The sequence below is a fragment of the Lepeophtheirus salmonis genome, chromosome 6 (assembly GCF_016086655.4).
Source record: "Lepeophtheirus salmonis chromosome 6, UVic_Lsal_1.4, whole genome shotgun sequence".
NCBI classification, from domain to species: Eukaryota; Metazoa; Arthropoda; class Copepoda; order Siphonostomatoida; family Caligidae; genus Lepeophtheirus; species Lepeophtheirus salmonis.
The window spans coordinates 40,354,029-40,370,353 of NC_052136.2; the positions used below are offsets into that span (position 1 = coordinate 40,354,029).

A 16,325-nucleotide genomic window follows, 5' to 3' on the forward strand; every position below is an offset into this window, starting at 1 on the left:
GCCTTCGCATTAAAAGGACATTTTTTTTCTTCTACAGCTTTTTTAGCTGAATCTCATTAGCACACTTTCATAAACATATATCTCAGGGGGGACAAGATATTGACACTTGTTCTGGATTTAAAATCCCTACTCTGTATATCTGTTATTAACTTCACTTCTTTAGTAAATTGTTTCCAATTTCACCTTCTCTCTACTTCTATTTTTTTTTTTTTTTTTTTTTTCTTATTCATAAATTTTACTCCATATAAAAATTTATTTTTTATGCCACAATTTGATGTTCTTCATATATTTTATCTGATGAAACTAAATATGTAATAATTTCAATGCTAATTTTATGCATTTATTTTTTACATTTTTTGAATAGTGAATTGTGTTAATAATAATCCACTTCCAATAGAATCGCATCTTTTTAAATAATTTTGTAAAAGAAGGCACCATTTTAGTTTGATGCAAAACCTTTCCCGTGAGGTTTCTGATTTCAACTTTTGAACATATCAAGCAGTAATTCCTTTTTGCATTTATGGTCGAATAATGTAGGTGATACATAATCCGTTTATCAAATATGGAGCCCTGGGATTCTTTTATAAATAAATAAACTATATCCCAATTTTTTTAACTGTCCTAAATAGTCATCGCCTGTAATGGTTAAAAAGACAATTGAATATATTAATTTTCTAATATATGATTTCAGACGTAGAAAAATGTAATATTTTCTTAATATAAAAAGCATTAGATAAAGTATAATAATAATCCTTGCTATAAACATTTTTTAATATAATTTAAGTGTGCATTTTAATCGTAATTACATTAAAGGAAAACGGGAATAAAACTTTCAATATATGAACATAGGAATTAACTTTTTGTGTCTTATTTAATTTTAAAATGGTTATTTTTCTCTATATTTTAATTGATGACAAGGGGGAGAAAGTGTGTAGAATCTGAAGTTCACTATATCGACTATTCAGGATACTCCAGTCATATAATTATTCAGTATAATCATCCCCATGACTGTTCCATCATTTCCAAGAAATTAAGGGTTATCCTTTATCAGATTCTAATATCTTAATTAAATCTTTTATATAAGTTTTTTATAGTACTTTTTCATCTCACTATAAGTCAAATTAAAAAGAAAAGGATTGTCTCTTTTGAAGATTGAAAGTAATTTCTTAGAATAAAAATTTGTTTTATAAGAATATATAATGAGAAAAAATAGTTCCCATTAGGATTTAAAAAAAAATTAATTACTATTTTATTCTTAAGAAGATAACAAAAAAAATTATGTTAATTAGCTTTGTACTTAGAAAATCAGGTTGAGCGATGAAAAAACTAATTGAATCCTGGTAAGCATAAATTTAAAAAATAATACCTTAAATAAGTAAATTTTATTGTGTTACAAGATCATGGCAGTGTCTGTACAATCTTATTTTAGTGAAAATGCATAATATAACATTGTGTACCTTGTAACATGTCTATACATTTATCTCGTCACGCCCTTTTTACCCGTGGGTCAAGTCACTTCCTTGTGTTTTCGCAACTGTATTATATATTCCATTTATTCTAGTGAACATGCATAACATACTCTTGGCAAATATACCCTGTCTGGAGTCACTCTCTTCCATTCATTTTGCCCCTTGTGTTGTGACAATTCTGAATATAAGTATATTCATTATCTTTAGGTGAGAACACAACAGTCTTGATGAATGAAAAATGATAAACCATCAATTCGTGATTTTTGTTTTTGTTTTATTAAAAAGCAGTTTTTAATTCCATTTAAAAAATACCATATTGCTAAAAAAATGAAGTAAAAAGTCATACCCTAAGTATAAATTGTATCCACGAGTCTGTGTCCTCATCAATGATAGACAGTAATGTTGATGATTCGTTGGGGAGTTATAAATGTAAGTACCTGTTGGACTCAGATTATAATCACAAATTGAAAATAGAATAATTTCTTCTCATGTACTTGATTGATACGGAGTGGGACTTTGTTTTTTTCTTTTCATAGATACTCAGAACAACAGAGAGCTAAACTATTATCCTAGTAAGCATTCTCTATATTTCCTATTTCCAATAGTTGGAGAAATAATATTTTTGCTGAATTATCATTTTTCTTAAAATAACGCAAACTTCAATTTACACAATCTTTCCATAAGTATTCAGGATATTTGAAAAATGATCAACTATGGAGTCCAAATAAGAGAGGATATATATAAGTTTTGTTTTGTTTTTTCCATGAAAGAGACACGTATTTATTCAAACTATTATAATACATATACCTGTTTATTTAGAGTTCTTTACTATATAATACATACATAAGTATATATATGATATTTTCTTCACTTTTTGAGAAATTAGTGAATTACTGAAGTATATGCAACAATTATTTTAAATACAGAAGGTCAATATGTCAAATTAACTTGTAAAAGGGATAATTTTGTTCTCAGTTGTTTGCTATTTTATTTGAAAACAGTTTTTTGAATACAATTGAGTATATTGATACACAAACGAATTAAAAAACAATTTTCTATAAAATGTGATTGCATTCTACTGCACTTTTTTGACAACAAATGTGAAATTAGGGCCCTTTTTAATACTTAACTTTATAATATATTTTTTAATTAGATGATTTTTTACCAGAATTAAGAAGAATGAGGATTACTTATTTAATATAAATATAATAAAAGTTGTGAATTTGCATAAATTAACAATAAGTTACTTATTTAAAATGTGTGTTGTTGTTTTTTTGTTTGCTTTTTTCAATACTTAGTAAGATTCCAGTAGTTTATTCATCGCTTTACACGATTTTGAAGCGATGGATGTGTGCAAAGAAAATTTATTTTTCACATTTTTAACACGAAACTTCTTTGTAGTACTTACTTAACATAATATTTTACTTTTAAAAATAATAATCATTATTTGCAAAAGTGTAACGTTAGAATTAGAATTGGTTCTAGGTATAGGGTAAACCTCAGCTTAGATTCATTTTCATGAATTTGAACTTTTTCTATTTAAAAATCCATATTGCATTTTGTGAATATGTTCCTGAATTTAACAGTAAACGATTCGAAATTAATAATTCTATTTATGTTTGTTGATAATGCTTCGGTGGATATTATTTACACAGCATAAATAATTAAAAACTAGATCTCAAGGGATTTTTGAATATGTAGGTGGTATTTCTTGTGTATTATTTAATAGTGATTTATTGCCATTGTTATCTTTTTGGTTTTTTTTAATGAGAGTATTTAATGTACATTCTTTTTAAGAGTGCAGTCAAAGATAATCCAATATAGCCTCATTTTAGGTTAAAACAATTATCTAACTTTTAATTTAATGAATTTGAAGGAATTTTTAGTAATTGAATTCCCTGTATTTTGATTCCACATAAATCAATTCCCTGCAAACTCCAATCAACTTTATACATATGTAGGATATATTATGATATCATTTTGATCGAAGTAATTGGAGAATCTCTCAACTTTACCGGTGAAAGGAAGTATCATCAAATTGGTATTCGATCAATCACGTAAACAATATAGTAACTGTTTCATATTTAGTCACACATTGACCAAATGTGACGGCTCTAAGGTCTCATTAAAGAATAAGAAGAAATTAATCTCTGTAAAAAGAACCTACAAACTGATTTGAGAGGTATAACCTCCGGAGTTGAGGAAAGTCATACTGACTCTGTTTAGAATTCAATCGACTCAGGTGGCATGAAAAGCAACGCAAGTCTGCTGGGGGAGTCGAGTGTAAAATATTTAGAGGATGGTCCTCTTATTATGGCCAATTAATTGCATTTTAATTGATATTTAAGAGTGCAAAATGTTTGGAATATTAAAAAAGTTATAGAAAATATTAATGACATAGTTATTGAAATCGTTCAACTTTTTATCATGCAATTAAATACATTTTATTTTTGAAGCCTATTTTTTCCCTGCTACTAAACTTTTTATATAAAAGATGTTAGTGAACTGCCTTTTTATAAAACAGTTACTAACCGCTTTATAAAAAGGATGTTCACTAACCCAAGGGATAAGAAATTATGATTTGTTATGTCTTCTATTACTAATAATCTCCAGTAGCAAATAGAATGGTGACAGTCCTTATTTATTTAGTATAGTTCAGTCTATTCTTAGGACGGGTCCTATCAGTCCTTATGACTGTTGATCCTTAGGACTGTCAGTACTATAACTGATTTAAAAAAGTACAAGTAAAGTTGAGTGATTTCATCTTTATAAATTTTTAAGACTGAGCTGGACTGGGCCAAAAGTGATCTTGACGGGACTGCATTCTTCAGTCCTGAATAAGGGAAGACACCAAACTAATGGGAAGCAATTTTGTAAAGCGTTACTGAAAAGTACAAACTAGATTAGAAAAAATATATCGTTCTAACCAATTGTTTTTGTAAAAATTTTGTTTCGATTTTAATTGTCTAGAAATCACGAGAGCTTCTGAGTCGTTTTAACCATTTCTTAATCTGGCGATTACTTCCATCTTCATGCGGCATTCCACCAATGGTATTTTCCTTTATTTTCCCTTTTTCAGAGGCAGGAGACTTCTGTCTTATGTAGAATATATCTTCTTTTCGATGTAACATTGATATTTTCTTCGACACGCACCCATCAGAGCCTTTAATGGATGGGCCATAAGAAGAGGACCATCCTCTAAATATTTTACACTCGACTCCCCCAGCAGACCTACGTTGCTTTTTATGCCACCTGAGTCGATTGAATTCTAAACAGACTCAGAATCACGTTCCTTAAATCCGAAGGTTATAACTCTCAAATCAGTTTGTAGGTTCTCTTTACAGAGATTAATTTCTTCTTATTCTTTAATGAGACCTTAGAGCCGTCACATTTGGTCAATGTGTGGCTAAATATGAAACAGTTACTATATTGTTTACGTGATTGATCGAATACCAATTTGATGATACTTCCTTTCACCGGTAAAGTTGAGAGATTCTCCAATTACTTCGATCAAAAGGGAGCCCGAACCAATGGTTTTAGCTGCCTGTTTTATTTCTGGATGTTCTGATAAACTTTTTTTGATTTTTCATTGATCTCACAAGTCCAATCACAGATACTGAGCTTCAAATTCGAAACAAGTTCGGCCTCTGATACTTTCAATATGTAACGGAGCTTGGATTTGAAATGTGTGTTTTTTTCAATTTTTCAAGTGAAGATTTTAAACCTAGGACTTCAGTTTTAATCCTGTTTACGTTTGTTCGTAGTTAATGGGAAGAGTTAGATTTGAGAATTTTTGTATGATATCAATAGGTTTTTTTTGCGCACACAATACGACCGGGTTCATTTTCTGCACTGTTACGTGATAGAGCATAAGCAGTCACTCTGAGTTTATTGATCGCTACTTCAGCTACTTTGTAGTCCAGGAAAACGTCCTCCTTTGGAATACTGACATCTAAGTAATTTATTTTTAGTTTAAATGAGGACCATCGGGAAGATTTGGGTAAGTATGAAATCGAAGGACCTACTAAACCTTCTTCAACCTGGGGTATTCATTATTTGTCGATTAAACATGATCTGAAATGTTTTTAGCTACGACAGAGGAAAAAGATGTGAAAGTTTTCTCCCCCTCCTTATCACTTATCCAATAGTTATAGAATAGTCTTAACTACGTTAGTATTAGGGCTCACTAAAGAGTTAATCTTACGGTAAAAACATTTTATTTACATCTTAAAAATGAATATTTCTTACTAAATGCGAATTTCGGGAATCAAGCTAGTATTAATGAATTTTTAATGATTTTGCGTGTCAAATCATAGTTAAAATATTTCATTTTTGGAACTACTTCTGTATGCCTCAATTGTCTCATTGAAAAAGAGAAGGATCCTTGTAGTATAAAATAAAGGTAAAATAAGGAACGAATTTTCAGTAAATCAGTTAAATAAATTCACAAAACCTGGATTTAAACAATGGTTAAATATACGATTTAATCCTAAGCAATGCATTATCTAGATATAAAGAATTTGATAAAATCTGATTATATGTTGTAGGAGCATATTGTAAAAATATTGACGATAAAATGTATATTCAAAGGAATAGTAAGTATTTTTATAATTCTCGGAGAATATAAAATCCCAGTTCATTAACTGGGAGTTATAATTGAGTTGGCATGAAATGTAAAGTTATTGCCATGGGTACTTTTGGGAAGATTGATCTTTATCTAAATCTTGTAACAATTTAATAACTTGCACTCTAAACCCCCCTGATTACCTTCATCAGATCTTCCATTTCAGCGTTACACAAAAAATATCAATTTATTAGTTCGTAACCTTTTTTACTCCATTATCTCTCATATTTTTGGCTCAGAAATTTATAGATCTTTTCTAATAAAAGTCAGTCATTTAATATATATTTTTTTAAATTTCATGATATGTAATTGCTGTTTAAATCTTTTTTTCCTTATTTTTATCTTTTTTTATTAAATATAAATATATATATATTTACATAGATAGTATTTAATACAAGGTATATACCAAAGTATTTAAAAAAAAAAAATATATACCGTAACAATATATCCCTCCTATAAATAGGAATAAAGTTTTTACAGTGAATGAGTTCACTAAAAATGAACATACTAGGAATGTATTTTCCCGGGAGGTTTTGCAGGAAATATGTATTTACCCAAAATTTATTAAAGGTGTAAAACCACAAAATATTTAGAAGAAAAGGTAACCTCTGAAGGAAACCCCAATACCACAATTGCAAATTACATACACTAGATTAAGTACCCTAACGAAAAAGTATAAATCTCAAAATAACAAATGTATTTTGGATAGAAACACTCAATCCCTTCTTTCTGCAATAACTATTCACAATGAGACAATTTTTGTAAAATGTTAGAAAAGTTAATGAGCAATTTCCTAATCTATTACATTGCAAAAAGCTTGTGGCTAAAATATTATTATGAAAAATGGTAATTCATATATAATGATAAAAAATTTGCAAATTATAGTAGATTATTTATTTTCAAACTCCGTTAAATGATGTTCATTAAAAGTTTTGTTATGGTGAAATAATAAATTATTTTTTCTATTTCACTTCAGTACGCTTCAATTAATTATGTTTACTCTTCATTTAAAGATAATAAAATACAGATATATGGTTTTCTTTTTCTATGAGAAAGTTTTTAGCAGAGTTTTTCTATTGATTCTCGATATATAAAAATATCTGATGAATAGGAGAAAAAAATGTCTTTGGACTTTTATATTATTTTTAAACTACAATTTTAATCAATTCAGAAGAGTAACTATGATATAATGAATGAGACTATTAAGGTGACTTTCTAACGTATACATGTTATGAAGACTATTGATGTGAGGACTTATTGATCAAATCAACTGCCATTTATATTATTAGGAGGAAGAAACTTTTGTTCTATTTGAGGGAGTAGAAACTTTGACATATATAATTTGGGAGAAATGTAGTGTTAAAATAAACAAAACTTTAGTTTTATAAAGTTTTAACATGCAAAAGCGTAGCAACATAACTTAGAAATTGTAATCTTTCAATCCTTTACAAATACAGACTGTATTAAAAATAGTCATTTTCTAAGTGCTATAGAGAAAAAAACTGTTTTTGAAGACAGAAATTTTTTAAACATAATTTTGGTTGAGGGATAATTTTAATTTATTTTCTTGCCAAAATACTACCAACATACGTAGTGATTAGAAAAGTAGAATTTGCTTGTTTTAAAAAATTAGCACCCCTCAAATAATAATAAATATTTATTTCACATATCAGTAATACCAAATAGTTCAATTAAATCTGTAAACTTACCATTTCACATATTCGATGAAGGTTGATTAATTGAATTGAATTTATATTTCATATTTTGATATATCAAAAAATTAGTTAAAAACAAAACTAGCCTAAACTCTTACGTTAAAGTCGAGAAAATGACACTTGAACGGGATTTCATTTCCGCAATCTAAGCAATTGGGGATCTCCAGGACCACTGTCTACACGTTAGTAATTTCAAAACGAGGAAGAAAGGCTCTGTCAAAAAGGCCAAATCGGTTATGGAGGATGATAAAGAAAACAATATAGGCCAATTCTCTAAAGTCCATCATGGGCGAAGAGATCCCTGGTTTCACTCTCAACTCTCCAGAGAGCTTTAAAAAGTGGTTGGAAATAGCCGTTTGATAGCGAAAATGTCACTTTCCTATCAATTGTTTAAAAAAAAAAATTATACCTATTTTTCTACATTTTCATCTTCTAATAGTTTTAAAGATAATGAAGGACAAGAAGACACAGTTGTATTGTTTTTATTTCGACAGTGTTTTCCCCCAAATATAAATAAGACATCTTGTTTATTTGTAGCCTTGTAAGAAGAGATTATGCGTAGCATTGAAATAAAAAATAAGTTTCTCAATATATTTTTTATCTTTCTTAGAAATAGCTTCAAAAATTCCATTCTATAAAAATATTTACGAATTTCAGAATTTATACATTTGTAAACATATTAAGTCATTTTTTAGATGATAAAAAAACTAAACTAAGGATTCTCAAAACGTATTTGTATTGTAAAATAATCAATTTTTTTATTTGTAAAGATAAGCTTTTATTGAATCTTCAGAATGAGATATTTGTGCAAAAATATCATGCATTGAAAATGTTATCGAGCTCTTGTCGCCTTTTTATTTTATTTTTGTTAATCTTTTGACTTAGTTACTATGTCTTGCTCTACATATTGCCAAATATTTTAATGTTCTATGAATTAGACCATTTCATTTCTTCTTTTTTGTCCATAATATCAATATATATATGTATATTGTAATGATTAACTTTGTACTAGCACAAAACGAAGAAATCAGAGAAATATCTGATCATTTAAAAAAAATAAAACTCAACATCCAAGCGAATCTATGTTAAGTTAAAATCTATGGACTGATTTGCTATTACTTATCAATATTTCTTATAAAGATCATCATGGATTACTCTACACTGATGTTGAGTAATCCATGATAGAATTTTCAAAACATAAATAATAATCATAGAATTAGAAAAGCAATAATAATTTATTCTATCAAGTTATTTTAGTGAATATAAGTTATATGAAATAGTCTACATTAGGTGGTTTATGTAATCATTCCAATGCAAGAAGATTAATAGCAGTCAAATATAACTATAATGTAATGAATAAATATTAGGAAGTAAAAATTGAACTTACTGTCACCAAAAATTATCAAAATCTATTTGAAATGAAAGAAAAATCAACCCAACCTCATAACAATTTGTTGCAATAAAACAGGCATAATATTAATTACTTAACATGTTGATTACTTCAAACTTAGGTTAAAAAACATAATTTAAGTCTAATATTTCTGGGCAGCTAATACTCTAATGCATTGGATTAATGATTCGTCAGAGATATTTTAAAAAACCATACGAAGCAGCTTGTGGAAAAATTAGAAAACATAAATTAAATTATACAAAAAATCTTCCAAGTTAAAAAGAACATTTATAATGGTTTTGTTTTTAACTAAAAATAAGAATATATTATCATGTTTTCAAAAAGATTTTCAGGGCACGATGTGTGTGCAGAATGTTCGTTTTTTCTAAATATTGTAAGAAGTCTACGGCTACTGCTTTCTCTTTTAATTAATATTGAACTGCATTAAAAATAAAATTAATGACAGCAAAGCTCCTGGACCTGAAGGAATAGGAGGAAAAGTTCATCCTTGTTTCAAGATAAGATTATTCCTTATTTACTATGTGTTGGTAAATCTATGGAAATATACGGAAAGCTTCCTAGATCACTCACAGAGAGACATATAGTATTAGTTCCAAAATAGGAGATGTGTCTGACATTGTACACTGGAGGCCCAAAACAATACTAAATGAGACATATGTATACTCATCAAAAAGGTTTAATAAAAGGACGAAAGGTGTTTGATGCCTTTCGAAATATCCAAAGCTCGATACATTCTGTAAAAAGAAGAAAAAGATACAGACCCTAACTGCTGTTGTTTTTTTAATAAATTTGATATGGTAAATCATAAACACATTTTATATACTACGAAGAAATGTCTTCCAAAACGTTTTTACAACCCTATTCCATCTTTATTTTTTAACGAGACTTAACCATTGATATAGACGGAGATAAAATTAATCTTATAATACTACATTGAAGCTGTCGTCAAGGATGTTTGACGGCTCCTCTATTGCTTGTTATGACCAAAGAAGAATTATCAAGAAAAATTAAACAAAAGTATGACGGCTGTGGTATTTTATTTCATCGAGGGAGACCAATGGATTGATTATTATGTTATGAATTGTTTCGTTTGTGATGTTTAATATAATTTTTGGATCGTTGGAATGTTTAATTGTAATAGGTGTAGATCTTGGCTAGGAGGTTTAATTTTAAGCTTTCCTCGTAGAAATATATATTATGTATATTATTTTTTGTTCTGTATATATCTGTACTCGTATATATCTACATATACTCATGATATGAATAGAGATGATCAAAAATCCTAAGGCTAAAGGTACATATTTAATCAGATAGTCTATATGTATGTACAGGGGACGATGAAGCATCCTTGATAATGAATTCTTCAAAAATGAACCATAAACATTTACTCATCACTGAAATCAAAGCAGAAACACTATTTTTAGCACTTTGAAACAGTAAAGAGAGATCAAATTAATTTTACAAAAAGTGAGACAGTATTTAGACTTTAATGTAATCTCCTGTATGTATATCTAAAAAAGTATGGAAATTTCTCTTTCAAAAAGGCCAAACAGGACCCAGGGTAGTTAAGAAAACAGCCCAGGTTAAGTTCATGTGAGCCCATACAGGAGATCTAGGGATTTCACACAAGATTGTCTAGAAAGCTATCAAAAAGTGGGTAGAAAGAGCCCTTGTAATGGTGGAGAGGCCACTTTTGACACCAAAAATAAAAGAAAACCATTCCCCCATTCAATACTCTTTTAATTGATTTTTGAAAGAGACTTTTCAGTTATTTTGAAATCTTTTGGGACACTTTTGGCCCCCCTACGGACCTGATAACAACCCCCTTGACTACACCTTTTGTTTGTATGTCAAGAGAAAGGACTTTAGTATCCATAGTTCAAACACAGAGGCCCACATATTCACTGTCAGTCAGCACTGAGAAGCCATAACAGAAGACTTCATCTTTTGCGAGTGCCAGGCCTTCTGCGGCTACATTAATGGTTAATAGAGCTCAACCACACACCTTTTTATAATATTAATTATATTTTTAATTAATAAACTATATATTGTTGAAGTTTAAAATTTAGTGATCAGATTTTATGAAACACTCGATATCGCTGACTTTTGAAGAAAGATGATGACGTCACAAAAAACTATGAACACCTTAGTTTGTTCAATCATTATTTGTAGATAAGTACTCATAGAAAAAGGTAAAGACTAGAAATTTTTCGTCAATAATGATCTATATAAGACAAATTCCTGGGTAAAAACGAGTATTTGCTACTAAATAAAGACGCAAACTCCTTATTTAAATTTTACCCGGATAAAACTTAGAGTTAGAGTAGTCTCCTAGCTTTTGTATTTGATTTTGGAATCAATATTGAATAGAACTCGAAAAAATGGTACTCAAATACAGTTCTGGTTTATATAACACACAAACTACACACATATTTAGGATATGCCAAACTCCTTTCTAAATAAAGAAAGCTTATGAAATATTTATCCATCCTAAACTCACATAGAAAAATTGAATTGTAAGTTGTATTTGCGGAACGGCTTCTGACCTCGTGTGATGCATTATTTATGTATTGTTCAACTATAATCTTAAATATAATATGCATAGATATAAAAATATATATATATTGCATTTAAGTATTCCAACAAAATGCATTTTTTTTTATCTTTCTCCCTATTTGGCAAACTTTCATATTGTGATGTATAACAGATCATTAAAATATAATTTTTTTTATGCTTGACTTCTTAAAAGAAAAATATAGATGTATAGAAAAGTATGAGTTGAGTTTAAGGAGGTGCAACGAACAAACTTAACATAAGTAGGGGTAAAAGTCAAAGGAAAAAAGTAAATTAGAAAAAAAAAGTTTGTGTATGTATGCTTATTATAAATAACGATTATTGAATTTTTAATAATCCTTAAAAAACAAAATCATTTTTGATTCATCAAGTAGTCCAATTTCTGAAAATGTGGACAGTTTAATTATTTCCAAACATTTGATATCTACGTAAATAAGAGGGTCTTACCTACTTACAGAAATAAATAAAAATAAGGCCCGTTCATAAGTTATTGTTTTCTGAGTAAAACGCCACATTTGTATTGGACTTGTATTCATACCAAGTCTACGTTTTGTTCCACTTAAAACTTTTTTTTAAACAATGTCTAGAGTAGAAAATTATTACCGTTCAAATACAATGTTTTCTAAAGTAAAACACAACATATTTATTAATACAAAACTGGTGTTCCATCAAACATAAAATTATATTTTTGGAAAACGTCTAATAGACTAGAAAAATCTATCCCTGTCCAAAAGTAATGTTTTCTGAGGAAAACGTAAAATATTTATCAGTTTTGTTCTTGTGTCCAAACGAGGCCTCTATTCCATTTTTTTTATTATTCTTTATTAGGTTTTTATATTATACAGAACATACATATATTAATAAAGCGGAGCTATTGAGTAAAAAGTACATAAACAAATATATAGAACAAATAGTATATACTTATAGGTCCAAGGTAGAATTTCAAATAGTATTCAAAAAATCAATCTTAAAAAACAAGACAAAATAAAAACAGTTAACAGCTTTTATATGGAAGAATTTGAAAAAACACTTTTTTGCGTTATCCTGTGATTTAATGAAAGAACGCTTAAAAACATATCTAGTATACCATAAGTAAATAATATACTCTTGTATATAATGTAAACAGAAATACTTTTAAGTATATAAATAGGATTTTTATTCGATATATCGAAATTATTAGCCAGATAAAGATTAAGCCGTTTTACTCCTAGTGTGGTTGGGAATTTTTTTAAATCCAAATAAAAGAAATGTTGCAGCATTGTTATAAATATGTTATTGTTTGAACATAACCTTAAATTTTGTTTATACAATCTAATCAATAGTTTCCCCCCTTTCTTAGTTTTGACCATCGAATTGTTATTTTTTAAAGTATAATAGTTATGAAATGAGAAAGGGAATTTAATGTAAAGGGATACAAACATTAGTTCTTATTTACCTATTAATATTATATTATCAGTATGATAGTTTTTACAATGTATATCCCAATTTCTTAATGGAATCATTACATGATTGTTTGGATTTAATTTTTTAACTATTCTACTATTAAAAGGAGGTTAAAAGAAAGGAAAGTTAAAAAACTGTGTTAGTTCTATTTATAAAATAATCCCTACTTTAGTTAGAAAAAAAGAACCTACCGACGTACAGACAAAATTAAATTATAACCCAGACAATTTAAAGAATAAATGGTAGAGGAGGAACTTAGCAGTCATAACATTATACTAGACTATCTGCAAGTATCTCTGAGATGAAGGAAATACACATCCTACTTTCTAAATAGCAGGGACATTTATATGTAGCAATAACTTGCATTTGATCCTCAATTCTACTCAGAGTTAAACAAACACTTACACTCCAATATCTTCGAAACAAATCTGTGGTATTAACCTTAAGCCTCATGAGCACACGCACTTTATACTTTAAGGATGTTTCCTTCTCAAGTATGAAATAATAATTACCAGAACAGTAAACAAAACACTGTGCAGATTGTCGGTCCATATTTATTCTGTCTAGTCTAGTCTTAGGACCGGTCTTTAAGACTGTCGGTCTTTGGGATTGTCATTTATAAAACTGATTATAAAACAAAGAAATAAATTTCAGTGACGTCATCAAGGAACAAAATAATAAGTTTTAGGACTGATATGCAAGACTAAGCTGGACAATCTTCAGTCTTAAATAAGGATTAACACAACACTAACTGGAACTACACGAAGTATTGCCGTCATATTTTTTACAGCTCTATACTTTTCTCTGATGAAACAAGTGTTCTGTATATATCACGTTTTATTCCTTAAAATATATGTATTTATAAAATTTGGTCCTAGAAAATTATGGCTCTTTAGTTTTTGTACGTGATTTCTGTTCAAACAAGTGTTTTATTAATATTAAATTATTAGAAGGATAGTTTATAAATATGTTTATTCTATTTTTTTTTAAGGTAATCATTACACGATTGTATGATTTTAATTTACTATTCATTGATACTTATTATTCATATATAGGATTCATTTATATTTCTCTCTCTCTCTTTTTTTATTCTTTTGAGTTTATATTTCGTTAAAGTTATTCAATAAACTAAGTCTGCACCTGGTATATATTCATCATTTACAGCTTTGATTATACGTAAATGATAGTTGATACTATTTTGAATAAAGATAATTTATCTTCAATCCAAACTTGACATATAATTAAATCGAACCTGGTCTAATATTTACCAGATGTCAGCGTGTTACTGCACTAAGGAGCGGTATTCAGTTCCCTTTTACAAACTACAGATGTACTAAAACGCTGGACTACTTTTAGTAATGGACATTCTGTTTTTGATTTTTTTTTGAAAAGCTGTTGCCATTTTTATTTTATTCTTTGAGACAGAATATTTAGGTATAATTTAATAACTAATGCATGTGTTCATCAAAGACGAAGAGTAAAAATGAGGTTTTGTACGGTAGTTATTAGTGCAAGTTCTTGTAGGGTTCAGAGTAGAATTTTTTTTTGGGTTTAAAATAATTTATTTCTATTCTACATTACAAACAGTGTAGATAATAAATACACATAAAGTATCATATAAATAAGAAGCAACAGGACAATTACATTAAATTAAAAAACTTGAGGAGATTAAAATATTGCACAGACCTCGAAGGAACAAATTTGTTGATATTTCCAGGCCATGCCCACAAGGAAGATGATGACAGAGGGAGTTTGATAGAAGTTACTGAATATCGAGCAGCTGTGTTTTTAGCTTAAAATTAAATGATGGAGATCAATCTTCTCTAATAAAAACGGATTCCCAAACAGATTAACAAAATATATTGCCGTTAATTATATCAATTGTTCAGAGTAGAATCGAGGATGAACTTCCGAGTCATTCTAAACTATATCATATTTTATATACAGAATGATATTTTTGTTTATTTTTTCCTCTCATAGCTCCTTTCACGTCATCTAACAAAACTTCATGACAGATAAACTGCTCTCCTCACAAACATTCTAAAAATTGAAAAGGCTTTAATTTTATTATTATTATTTTTACATAGTGTGAAGATAGGTTCCAAGATGAACTTGCATTTAACAATCACTCTTTAGAACTTATATAGACCTTTAGTACAAAACACAATAGGAATGACGGGACTCAAAGTTTAGAAATCACTGCTCTAAAACATCTTAATGAAAAGTTATTTTAATGAACCACCAGATATTAAAATATCAAAACTCGGTGTATAGGTAATTGGGATGTGGCGTCACCTATATGATAAGATTTTTAAACACTTTAAACAACATTTTAAAAAACTTTTTTCCCTAAAAAAATTGTTTTATTGCCTTCCATAAAAAGGAAAGTTTTTTTTTACATTACCCTGTATATGATGAAACATTAAATATGATTTAAAAAGGCTGAAATAATAAATTTGGTTTACCTGATTTTACGTTTTAGTAGTGCTAAGTTAGAATGTCAAGAACAGTCTTAGCTATATGTAAATCTAAAACACACGGAGCGAATGTACCTTATATGAGCACAAATAACAAACAACTATTTCTGAAAAGAAATAGTTGTTTGTGTCGCTACATTCTACACATAATGTACAACTTACTTATTCTCTTTAACTTCACTAAACAAATGTATGTTTTAATCAGGTACTACTTAAAAAAATGCCAAGTGCTTCTTATTACCTATTCACATCCCTGTAGTTTACATTTGTTGGGATACTTTTTTTGTATTTATTTTAAATTAAGTTTAATTAGCAAAGATTACACGGAAATCAATTAAAGTATTTGATTTAATTATTACTTGTCCTAGATATATCTACAAGTATATATTATTTATGTATGTATATGTACATTTTTGTATCCCTATTATTTTCCCATTAGATGGCTTTGGTAATGTGAATCTCGTGTTGTGTAAATATAATTGGTTTAAGGTTGATGGCGTTAGAAAGATAAGCTTTCTGAAAAAAAAAAAAAAAAAAAGTAGGACAGTTGTGTGATTGTTTTACTGAGTATCGTTTAAGCGGCTGGGAAAGTTACACACCAAGAAAGAGAAA

At 28.5% G+C, this 16,325-nt stretch overlaps 1 protein-coding gene across 2 annotated transcripts in view; it reads right to left on the reverse strand.

Annotated features, from left to right (window-relative positions):
- Positions 1 to 15,817, reverse strand: part of LOC121120034 (RYamide receptor) — a 200,189-nt gene extending 184,372 nt beyond the window's left edge. For both annotated transcript variants that reach the window (XM_071889431.1, XM_040714884.2), the window contains exon 1: positions 15,702 to 15,817. The gene's annotated coding sequence lies outside the window, so the exon portion shown is untranslated. The remainder of the gene's footprint in view (positions 1 to 15,701) is intronic.
- Between the last annotated feature and the right edge of the window lie 508 nt (positions 15,818 to 16,325).